The 13,133-nt window shown below is 40.5% G+C and overlaps 1 protein-coding gene across 1 annotated transcript in view; it reads right to left on the bottom strand.

Annotated features, from left to right (window-relative positions):
• The window catches only part of rbpjb (recombination signal binding protein for immunoglobulin kappa J region b), a 35,314-nt gene that overhangs the window by 13,115 nt on the left and 9,066 nt on the right, over positions 1-13,133 (bottom strand). The window lies entirely within an intron of this gene.

The raw sequence follows: 13,133 nt of genomic DNA, 5'->3' as shown, positions 1-13,133 counted from the left end.
TGCAAAAAGTCCCCAATCAGGGTTGACTGCAGCTTGTTTAGGTGCTGCTCAAGTATGTCAACAGCTAGGTTCAGGTGCAGTGCGAATCAAATCAACTTAAGGTTGAATTGATTCGACTAACTGCAGAAAACCTACAACAGAGGAAATAACTCTCCTAACTCTCCTATGCTGATGATGCTGCAGTCTGAATGCTGTCAGTGAACAAACAGGACACAACAAGACAACAGAGACTCGCCATGATGATCAAACAGGGCTTATTTCTCTTTTCAAGTGTACCTCGTCAAATCACTTCCTCAAAAGTCTTACACATAGTAGATCAAATCTCTTCCGTGCTGTTCCGGCAAAACCTGCAGTCCTAATGCACTTTTTGTCTGGGTAGTTTTGTTTCTTCCCAAACAGAAAGACGTCAAACTCCCACACTTTCTCTTCTGCTCTTTTGTTTCCATCCAGACCACTTGTTTTCACAGTCAGTAGGTTTCCTTTGGTATTAGCTTGGATTAAACGTAGGGAGTGAATGGTGTGTAAAACAACCAACATTTGGCACAGGCTGCTCTGGAGTAACACAGGATTTTCACTGTTTTTTTAATGATCTGCAGTAAAAATTACCCTTCGTACAATAAATGACTTTACTCAGGTTTATAATCTGGTTGATGTAAGTATTGTTAAGGAATTTATTTTCCTTTGCTCAAAACCTTTAAAGGAGAGTGGTCACACACAAAAAATAAATTTATTTTGTGTGTTTGTGTGCAAACACACACAAACATTCTTAGGTAGATGGAAAGTGACAAAGCCGGTGCTGACAACCCCTGACCTCTTTTAAGGGCAGCCATACAAGCAAGGTCACAACAGGACTGACTTAAGACACCTCATAATGTGACAAAACCAAGAGATATAACACAGAATTCTAAAGATTCATTGCAACCCTGAGAGGTGTTTGTACAAGACTTTCACTGTGTGACAAAGTCACAAGTTTCTTGTCTTTGTGTAGGATGTGGTAGTGTTGCATGCTGCAGATAAGTATGTCAATAAGTCTGACATGCCATCCATGAGCAAACAGTGAGTCATCAGTTGGGTTAGAGGTTGGTACAAGGTAAGAAAGGAAAGACAAAGGAAAGGACATTATTAAAAAACAAATATAGGACAAGAAGACAAATGGGAAGGGGAGGTACAGGGAAGGAGACAGGGGGAGAGAAGGTGAAGGAATGACTGGTGCAAGAGGCAGGAGGAGGTGGAATAATTATGCAGCAAGGCCGATCAATAAGGTTCCCACAGTGAAACACTGATGCCTGGACCGGCTAATGGATTCCAGACGCCTCTCTTCTTCCTTCCTCACATCTCTGCCTCACTCACACACACACACACACACACACACACACACACAAACACATGCACGTACACAGACACCCCCCGTCTCTAGTTCAAACAGAGAGTGATGAAGGGAGAAATACAACTGCAGGGAAAAGTGTACAGTCAGTTCCCAGGAAGTGAGATGAGGCAGTGTTGGTGAATAAAGACGAGACTGGGGTCTTTGGAGACGATGAAGAAGTGAAAGATGGGAAAAAAAGACATGAATCAGACATGGCTACCCTTAACTGGAACACCAATCAAAGAGGAGAAACCAAAAAAAGAACCAAACCACAACCACCTTGCACGTCATGGTGAACATCAGAGTTCATGTCAACGTTGAGCAGAAAGTATGTATGAAGGTGGTCAGAGGTCCACAAGACACATCTTGGTGAGTGGTGTTAATAAACACAGTGATTCCTCTCACCTCCTGGAAATCCCTTTAAATCACACGTCACTGACGAGGGTATAAGAACTTAGAAGAAAAGACAACCAAACACAAGAAACCATGAAGACGGCAAACGCAAGACTGTTGAAACCAGCTTCAATTGACACAGACTATCACAGCCCCAGAAGACCAGGACACAGCAGCTCTGCTTTACCACAAACAAATCATCTCATCTTCTTGTTCGTGTTGTTTCAGAACATGCTCCGCAAACTCACTCAATTGTCTCAGTCAAACGTGACCCTTCTGTGGCCCCTGATGTTCACACAGACAGTTCCAGTGTAGGCCAAAGGTCATAAAGAGGGAAAAGCTGTGTGATGAGACATTTACTCTCCGTCCGTCAGAATGGCCTCCCTTTCACCTCCCCCACCAGCATATACACACTCAGCTAATCTCTTGATATCAATTATTCCAGTGGACAGACTGAGGGTGAGAGACAGCTGAGAGAGAGGATCACCTCTACCTTATTTCAAATGTATCAGTTTTACCAGACACATGGACATTAGAATCATTAGTCAGGGTTTTGTAGAACACAAACGTCTGTTCTTGGTGGGCCAAGGGATGTTTGTGTTTTGTGGGGTTGGGTTCAACATTTTTAAATATTGAACTCCTGGTCCTTATCACAATAACCACTTTGTTCTCCTGCAAAGTTAAAATGTATTTGATTCCTTATGTTCTCCGGAGAACTACAGTATAAACAAACGGTGACTCCACTCCCTCTGCCCAAAACCAACCTTGTTTCAGGCCAGTCTGCTTTCACAAGGTATAAGCTGTCTCACTAATTTCCTTTACTTTTCCCCAGTCCCTCAAGGTCTGTTTATGAACACTGTAATGAGTCCATTTTTTTACTCTGGCATTCTCCTATTAGGAACCTGATAGGTCCATTAAACAGCTAGGCCTGCTGACTGTTAGCTTTACCCTGGTACAGTGACTAATGGTGTGTAACCATTAAAAGTGTGCCAAGACCAGTGGATGGGTATAAGACTTGTTCCATTTACATGTGAGCTGTGAAAGAGGATGTCCTGACTGTGCTTTCACTGGGAAGTGAGAGTGATGTCACAGTTGGCAGACAGAAAAGTAGCTGCAGTGTGTCGATCGATTCCAGACAACTGTCAACTTTTCTGTTAAAATAAACCCGTGATAAAATATTTTTATATATGTGAAAGCAGAACACAAAGCCTAGAACAGGGGCTAAAGGTTAGACAAAGTGTGGAAGAAATTGCTATAACAGTGAAAGGAAATGCAAGACCAATGATTGATTTCCAAATACAGTTGTGATGACCAATCAATGGTTAGCCAATGAAATAATCTGTAACTGGTGAATCATTTATTCATTTATTTCAGGAATTGAATGCGTCACAAAAGCTGTTCCCTGTTTCATGTGTGTTGGGGATTTTATTCCCTCAATCAGTAAAGATGACAGTGAAACTATGTAGTTTTTGGAGAAACCTTACCAGAAGCACAATAAAAGTTCAAGGTCAGAGGTCTTTGGCCGTCTGTAAAACCCTTCAAAAAGTGGCATACTGTAGTTGGTAATACAACAAATTTGAAGATCAAGGGTGTCTAACATACTGCCCGTGGACAAAAACCGGCCCGTTAGGGGGTTGAATCTGGGCTGCTTGATGAATTTTGAAAAAAAAAAAAAAAGTACAAACACTATTTTATTGATGTTTTTTAAGTGATATCTAATCAAATACGAATATTTTCTAATATACATCTACTTCTATGCATTGAAACGAGGGCACAAAATTTGGACTTTTGTTGTTTGATCCAATTGTGGACAACATTCTCCATGACGATGATGATACTATGACAATGTTTTGTGTTGCCAAATTGTTGTGTGTGGCCATCAAGACGACTTTTTTTTCCAGGGACTCACTCAATTAATAAGATGCCGTAAGAAAAAGAAGGAAAGGCAGTATGTGGTGGGGATGGCAACCTGGGGTAGAACTACTACTGACCACCAATAAACATTATGAAATGGTAAAGGGCTAACCTTTGTTTTACCTAGACAGTCCACTCAGTTCATTCAATATCATGTTCACTTCATATTCACTCCAGTTGTTACAGACGTCTGTCTCCAGGTGTACAAATCCAATCATTCATGTTTCTGGCAGTTTAAGGTTTTAGGGCTAGTAGGAAAGCAGGTTTAGTTTATGACTACAGACAAGATATATGGAGAACATAAGAAGGTACACAGGGCATAAAGAAGCTGGTTTTGGCTGGGGTGAACTTTTATGTGATTAAAGACCATTAAATATAGGAGGTTTTATGCTAACAACTATCATTAATCTTTGGAAAAGTCGCCTTTTCATCCCTGAAAAACCCAAGGATAGTTAGTGGCTGGAGTTGATTTAGACTCTTTGACTTCAGCTTTAGAGTGTGTTTCGTTTCTGTTTCATTTTTCAGGCTCCAGCTGGCAGAAGAACTTCTCTACAAGGATCCTAACAGAATTCAGTGTGTATGTGTTTGTGTTAACTACTTGTTCAAAGTTTTAAAGAGAAAGTTGTCACCAAGCCGCTTGTCTCAACTCAACCACTAGAGTTAACGCGGTTCACTGTGATTCTGATGCAACTTTTACAAGGGTGGATTACTTTCACTGGGGCGAACTCTGTGGTTTGGAACAAACTGTTAACCCAAGAGCTATGGGAAAATTGATGAAAAAAAAAATTTAATTCCTGCCAACAACAATATTGAAGAGGAAAAATAAAATGTTCTGCATGTTATCTTTAATAAGTGAGCAGTAAATATTATGACTCAAGATCATGGATTTGTGCTTTTGTAGAAGATGCACAATTTACACAGGTGTTGGCTTTTAAGGTAAAATAATCAGCAGCAGGAGTCACTCTGCCTCTTAAAATAAAAGTTATTTTAACCTAGCAGTTCATAAGTGTACAACTCAACTCTAAAAATACACACGCTGTTAAATGTTACAGTGGTTGTACAGGGGAGCAGCCAGAGGTTGACAGATACATCGCATATTTCTGTGGTAGCTAATTAAAACACCTCCAACCAGCACAGGACTTGAAGATGGGGTGAAACAACACACCATATCTGCCCTAAGGCGTGTTTCACACACAATGCTCTCACTAAGCTAAATCTATTTAAAGAAAAAAATCTATGTGTCAAATCTGAGTCACAGCAGAGTGTAGGGTGAGGCACACGTGCATGTTTACAAAGTGCAACAGTTCCGTCCATCAAATATAGCGAGACTATTTACACTCACATTCACACCTGTGGCCAACTTAAAAGTTAAAAAAGGTGATTAACCTAAAACATGTTTGTGGACTAAACTGAAGTACCTACAGGGAACCTATTCACACATGAGAACTTCAACAGAAAGACCAGAATGAACCAGCAGGCTGCTGATATACACACCAGAACTGACAAACACTGTGGTGATAATGGCTTCTTTATTGAAAAAAATAACAGAAACAGAAGTGTCACCAAAAAAAAAAAAAAAAAAGGAAACAACTAATAACCATACTCTCACGCTCTCCTTCCCCACTAATATCCATGTTATCTTGCACAACATCCACAAATCTCCTCTGAGATCCTTCTCTTCTCTTGTACAGCAGCTCCATCTCCCACATCAATTGTTCAACATCTCCAATTTGCGTCATCTCCACACTGCTGCATCTTAACGGTGCCTCTGATCTGCTCAATTCTATACCCTAACCTTACTGGATGCAGCTAGTGTCTCTATCCCATACATCATAGCAGGTCTCACTACCGTCTTATAGATGTTCACTTTGCTGCCATTCTTCTGTCACAGTTCACTCCTTGCACATTCCACCCTGACACCCTATCTTATCTTCACCTATCTTGTTCACTGTCAATTTCTCTGGATGGTTGACTCTAGCTATTTAAACCCACCCACCTTTACTACCTCTCTCCGTGGTTCTACTCAATATTATTTGCAAACATCATGATTTATGGAGCCTCCTGCCTAACCTCATCTGTTACTCTGTCCATCAACATAGCAAACATCTCTGCAGAACAGCAAATTCTCCAATGGCCAAGCAAATTTAAGCAATTTCTTATTAATGAAAACACAGACATTAAAGCATCAAGGATTTCAAGCATCCATCGGAACCCTTGAACAAACAGAATCCAAATAATATCATATACAGCACCCTGGAAATATGTAAATAATTACCAAACCTCTTACAGCGTGAGGGAATGTAAGGAAGTTGTGTTTTTATTACCAAAGTTACAACACAGGGCCTCAATAATGACCAAATTACGGGAGAGGAAAACATTTTTCTGGCAGAAGGGCGAACGAAAATAGTTTAAGGTCCAGTAAAAGTGATTTGAGGATTGAAGATAGGTCGGCGGGGAAAAGAAATACACTGGACACTGCAGTAACTGTGTTGCACAAGAATCCAAGGGTACTTCTAAAGAACACCATGGGTTTGTATATCCACAGAAAATGCTTTGTGAAATGCAGTCCATATGAGATTACAAAACATGTGAGCCAACAGGAAATACAGGTGAAGGACTGATGACAATCTATGAATAAAATTAAAAAAAAACTGACAGGACACACATACACACAATTTCCTATTTTGTGCAGAGCCAATGATTCCCAGGAGACCAAAGCACAACACACAGACGCCAGACGCCATCCTTCTTATACAACAGGTCAAAGGTTAGAGAGAAGTGACCTCCAAGGTCAACTGGCAGACATTGTGCTAACACAGGAAAGTGTTCAGAGCCAGAATATATAACCACATAAAGAGTCAATCCAAAAGGTCCAAAGAAAAATCCATATTCCTTGATCAGTGAAGATATGACTAGATGATCTGTGCTTGGTCAAATTTCACCTGCGAGTCACTGTATCATTCATCTGAGATGGTGTGGAGGAGCATCAGTAGAGTAGAGTATGAGTTTGGAATCTGCAGATGTGGAGACGTACCAATGATGTCGGCGAATATTAAACATTTCTGGGACAGATTACTTGAAGACAAAGTTCTAGACGTTTTACAGCCCTATTGCTAACAAAAGTCTACCTTATCGACATGAATTGCACGTTTGTTGTCTTACTTCGAGAATCAGATGACAGGAATAACTGACTAACTATTTGGCTCTTTGCACCAGTGAATAGAGTCTAAAGTGCATTACAAAAATGATGTATGGCATTTATTTATTTTTCATTAATTATATAATTTAAATAATTATTTATATTATTTGAAGTGCTTCAAATATTCTTAAAGCAAGCACTTTCTGTATAAGATTAGACGTGTTTTTCACACATCTGTCAGCTATGGTAGGTCATCAGCATACACACTTAGTGTTTGAATATGAAACCACACAACCTGACTGTGCGTCTCACTCACACACACACACACACACACACACACACACACACACACACACACAGAGGACAGGAGTGTGAGGGAAGGAGGGGATGAGGGATTAGGTCTATAAAACGGTGTCTGGTTTCTCGGCCTCAGGGCTGATAACAGATATCACAACTCCTCCGAGTGTCTGTTATTATCCACACTGTTCTCCCCACAACAGCCACAGGGCCACTGCAGTGTCACCCAATACATGAACCTCTGCTTTTACCCTGCCTGAAAAACAAATGTGACTCATGTACAGTTACAAGGGAGGAAAAAAATGACATTTTCTAAGACAGCTTTAGCTATTTGAAGCTCGGCTGTGTAACACAGCAAATGTATCCTTGATCCCTGACACTGCTGGAGCATTGTGGATTCTCAGTGAGGGGCAAAGACAGTGATGATGTGGATACGGTGATGCACAACACAGTATAGCATTCAGGGATATTTTAGATTGTACAGTCAAACAAAAAAGCTGTCTAATGTCTAATGATGAGAAAAGGCTAAAATATATCAACAAAATTCATGCAACTGAGCAGAGAAGAATTTTGCAGGAACATCTCTCTGAATAAAAGCAAAACTCTGGTAAACCAGCATGATATAGTTGATTATAATTATAAATTTTACTCTAATTTTCAGCTTGGGTTTTAAAACCTCAGAATAAACAAGATAAGATTAAACTTAGATTGTTATGCTCTGTAATTTCATTATCTAATTACAGGCAACTAAATACAAACAGCATTTAGGTGGCAGTAATTAACATAAATGTATTTGTACAGGATGCAATGAGTGACAGAAAAGCACAAGACAGTTTGGTGAACAGTTATAGAAAAAACACCACACTGCTCATCTTGTTAGGTGAAAAAAAAACATAATAAAAAAGTATTTAAAGAAAAAATGATTACCTTAATGAAAATTACCTTGATGACAAAAATGAAAAACATGTTGAAGTGAGCACAGATACCAGAATTTACATTAAATAAAAAAGTCCTGCTACAGACACCAGAGTAAAAATTAACAAAACGGTCCAGATACAGGACAGCAGAGCTGGTGTCTGTACCTGGGCTATTGTAGTCAACGTTAGCTCTGCTGACTGTATATTCTACACTGTGACCATTTCACGTTGAAAGGTAAGGGCAGTATGGTTCTATCCCTGTAGATATGAGTTGACATCTGTCAACCAGATTATATTGATATATAGCAGACACAATATATCAAGTTAAATTATACCCTGCTGTTGCCAAGCTAACAAGTTTAAGGTTGTCAGTGAAGTCTGAACAGAACCAACAAGCCTTTGAGGATGACTCCTGCCATGTCTTGCCAAAAATTAGCACGATACCACAGAGGAGAAAACACATGGAAACAGTGTGGTTCTCCTAAGTTACCTGTGGATGACATGTTTTCAAAGCTTCAAGACCAGACAGAATGAAACGGGTGGAAACAACATGTCTCACCAGGAAAGTGGATGTGTTTGTATGGAGAAGACTTCAGGCTAAGTGAGAGAAATTGGGAAATCAGAGCCTGCTGGCTACATTAGCCCTGGCAGCCAATTGAAAAATACCTGCATAGTGATTTCATATTAAAACACACACACACTTGTACAAATACATAGATATCAGGCCTATAAAATGTTCAATTAAACACTCACTTCTTCCCAAAGGGTCCTAGACCCTCCCCACTCCCCCAGGGCAATACTGAATTTCTAATTTAGTTGCTTTGCTGTGTCCACTCGTTGTTTTGTAGTCCTTATGGTGAGCAACGCTCACTTTCAGAACCAAAGTGTTAAAGTGAGCAAATAACAGTTTTTGTATAACTTGTTTTTATGCAAATATGTGGATGTTTTTATCAATCATGTCCCAGCATGTCATGGACGAAGACAGATGACAGAACCAAAAGGATTTGATCTTTCTTGACCTCACTTAGATGACTAAACCTTGAGATGTCTTCATTTTTGAGGATGTTCTGTGACACAGCGGAACAAAAAATGACAACTGTTGCAAATAATTTTTTTTTAAAAGTTTGTACTATATTGATCCCATATTTGGGAAATTGTTGTGTTAGCAGCAGATGTGCTGCTAACAGGCTGCCCCCAGCAGGCACCAAGTGTGTGGTTCCTATGGGTATCGAACCCAGGATTGTCTGCTCTCAGCTTCAAATGCAGGAGTGCTAACCCCTACACTATGGAGCCGACTAAGGGCAGTCCCCTCAAATGCTCTAAATTTTATTTTTTAAGTTAACCTAACATCAATACAGCATCTGTGGTTTTGGCAAAAAAAGAAAGATTAGAATGTGAAGACAAAAGGTGAGATAAAAGGTAATAATGCAGGACAATGAAAACAGCTTCACAAAGAGCCTCAAATATGTATCTGTTTATCAGAGATTAAGGTGAGAGCATGAATGGACCAGTGCCCACGACTGGACCGACCCTCAAGGCTGACTGAGTGCAGATGGCAGAGGTCTGGTGGCTGCCCTGAGACGCCCTGCTGGGGAGTGAATCAAGGGCAGGGCTTACTGCTGTGAGTGTGTGTGTGTGTGTGTGTGTGTGTGTGTGTGTGTAAAGAGGGGGGGATCACATCACTCTGCACACACACACACACACAAAGAATTCTGTCTCTCACCATCTGTCTCTGACATGGGAGAGCTTAATGACAGAGGTGGAAAAGCCAGAGAAAAGGCCTCTCAGTTTTCACCTCTCTCCTTCCTTCTCCTCCCGCTTCTCTTCTTCCTCTCCCTCTTATTTTCCTTCCTTCTCTCCCTTTCAACCATACTCTCTGACATCAGTGCTGAACATGTCACTTTATAGGCTGGACAATTATCATAAATAAATAAATGAATGAATACCATTTAAAAAACACTAATCTTGGCTGACTAAAAATGAAACAACCAAACACATACTGTAGTACACACACATCACACAACAGCCAGAGCCAAAGGTACCATACAGAGATCAAACATCAAAGCCACCTTCCCACAGATGTAGTTCCAATTTTAATTTTATCTTTAGCACACAGACTCTAATGTCATTTTACCCAAAACACCCTGATTCTGTTTGATCACTCTCACAGTGAACCTCTAAAAGTAGACCAAATAGTCTTGAGAAAAGCAGGAATCAACAACTGAGCAGTCTGGCCAAAACCTTAAATCCATCTCTTTCAGCCACAAACAACAGCGAGATATCGACCATGGACCACTGACGATATCACAATAAGAGACTGTACCTTCTTACTAACTCCACCTCCAACAGTTAACCTCTGCCTCTTCTGTTTTCTACCCCTGGCTCAACACACTCCCTCTCTTTGTGTTATTAGATGGTGTGTTTGTATCCAACATAAGTTAACCAGGTTTTGAACCCAGATTCTTAGTTGGAGCCAAGTTCACTTGTTTGTAATCAATTTTCCTTCCTGAAGAAGGAAGCAGGCCATCTCAAAACTTGTCTGTGTAAAGATGATCAAATAGCTCTGGTGTGAAAGTGCACGTTTCTATCGTCTTGTTCTGAGCTAACGTGGCTACATCAATCATTGCAGTGTGTTGGTGTGTGAGGTTCATAGGCATTTAGCTTTTTTATTACCTGCAGATTTCTCTCGAGACCCTGAATGTTTCCACTGTGTCATTAACTGCAGAGAGTAACAGGAAACACAAATTGATGAACAACAACGAATCACACTTTAACCTGTTACCAGTTGTAAGTGCCCTTTATACTGATGTAGTGTTTCTGTTGCCTCGAGGGAACTATTATTGAATGTTTTTCAACTTTTGTTGAATTTTATGTGGTTTGACTGGGAAAAGTACTCAACCAGTGGACAGCAGGACCAACATGGCTGTTTTTACTGCTGTTAGCATTACACTCAACTCAACAGTCTATCATTTGTATTATCTAAATTACAAGAAGATAACAAGTTAATAACAAGATAAGAAGATGATTGTGCGGGTAACCTGCAACTGAAATAAAAAAATGTTTGAGACATTTAACCTAAGTACATGTTTAGATAAGAAACAGATGTCAAGACTGTAGTTTTCTTTCTGCATCTTGGGGAAGAACCTTCCAGACACGTGCCACCACTCTCTCTCTCTCTCTCTCTGATTGTCTGCGTATAATTAATCCTGAAGCTGATGAGAATGAGAATTTCAGTGTTTCCAGACAGGCTTGCTCTCACAGACACTCACACAGACATTACAGTCTTCCTCATCTTTAATGAAGCCTCCTTTGTGAATGACACGGATCTGACTCTGTTGTAATCTTTACTGCTGCCAACAAGCCCCATTCAGTACATGGTGTCACGAGCTGTCACATTGGATGTACTAAGCAAATAGTACCTAGCAAATGTGGATAAAAACATGCCAGAAATAACCTGCAAAGTGTTCCAAAATATTCAATACTATACTATACTATACCCTGGGATCCTTGATCTGTGTCAGATCAGAAATACTGAATACAAAAATGGTTCAAAAATGTCTGTAAAAAACACGTTAAAAATAAGCCAAATTGTTCAAAATTCACAATACAATGTAAACACATGACAGATCATTTATCAAATACATTTTGTAAATAAATGCAAAAATTACTGTGCGTTCAAGAGAAGCTACACTAGCTGTAGCGTCTTAGTTGAAAGGTTTCAACACAACGATGGTTGACACTTTGGCTTGTGGTCAGAAGTGCAGCTCAGCAGCAGAGACTGGGCCAAACTAACACTGAACACCGCTAACCACTACCTCCTGTAAAGAAGCTGATGCACTCTAACACACATCAGTTAGTGTGACTGCTGCTGCTGCTGCTTCTAACACCCACTCTCCAATCTTGATTGGGAGGCTCAGTGGAGTGAGGAGGGTAAAGCATTGGCCTGGTAGTTCACCCAGCGTCCAAGGCTGCCTTGGCTTCATCCCACTCTCCATCACTTTTAAGTGACATGTTTCCACCCATCTGACCCTGCCCCTCTCCCTGGTCGCCATGGTGTGATGAAAAAAACAAAAGAAAATCTTCTGAGAACTCGATGGCCAACATGGTTAACTCTTTTACAGCTTGTATACGTTCCTATTTTTCAGAACTAAGGTAAGTGTCTGTCAGCTCAGGCAAACAACTCTGACTCTCACTCTGACTTTGTATACTCCAAAGAATTGACTGCAGTGTGTTGACACAAAAAACCCAGACTTCTGGCAGACTGTAAGAGTGATAGAGAGAGTGTGTGTGAGACGGAAAGAGGGACAGAGGGTGAGGAGAGAAATAGAGAGAGAGAGAGGGTGAGAGAGAGAAAGAAGAGAAAAAAATGAAGAGAAAGAAACATGACCTTTAGCCCACATGCAGCGAGATGATCCTCAACAAACCAAAGTGAATGCAGAGACACATGCCATCTTTTGAGTATTTGTGTGGTTTAGTGATGCCAGCATAAAGACTGCCGTCTGGTTTCAATGTTGTCATAATCAGGAAGGAGGGGTAGCCATTTCTGCTACTTCTTCCCATTTAAAAAAAAAAAACAAAACAAAAAACATGCCATCCTTCCCTCATGTCAAGGCAGAATCACACTGGCGGAAAAATGAGCAGAGGCTGTTGGTTAAATTAATAATTTCTCTTCCAGATGTTTAGACACGCTGAGGTCAAAAACATTTGCGGTGCAGCCCTGATTATTTCTGAAGCAGTGATGGAGAAACATTTTCTGGTGATTTCTGGGGATGAACGTTTGACCGTTTAAAGTTGAGATAGTTTCTTTCCATTAGCTCATGTGAAACCTCACGTTACATTCTTTGGCAGCACGTCCAACATGATGGCAGCATGGGAGAACATCAAACTGTGGCCACAAGTGCGAGACGATCAGCCACAACATGAAAAGCACTTTCTTCAGGATGGGAGGGGGAGGTTAAGGGGGGAGAAGGAAAGCATTGTTTGCAGAACCGCAATCAATAAACTGTTCCACAAGATGACACACACACACTGACACACACACATAAGTCTTATTACTTCATTGTGATTCCAAGCAAAGGCCAAAACCTCCTGACGTCAGGAGCCACAG

Source organism: Cynoglossus semilaevis, chromosome 1 (assembly GCF_000523025.1).
Source record: "Cynoglossus semilaevis isolate Cse_v1.0 chromosome 1, Cse_v1.0, whole genome shotgun sequence".
In the NCBI taxonomy this organism is placed as follows: domain Eukaryota; kingdom Metazoa; phylum Chordata; class Actinopteri; order Pleuronectiformes; family Cynoglossidae; genus Cynoglossus; species Cynoglossus semilaevis.
Note: the sequence above shows the minus strand (reverse complement) of the source record. Positions and strands in the feature narration are given on the sequence as shown.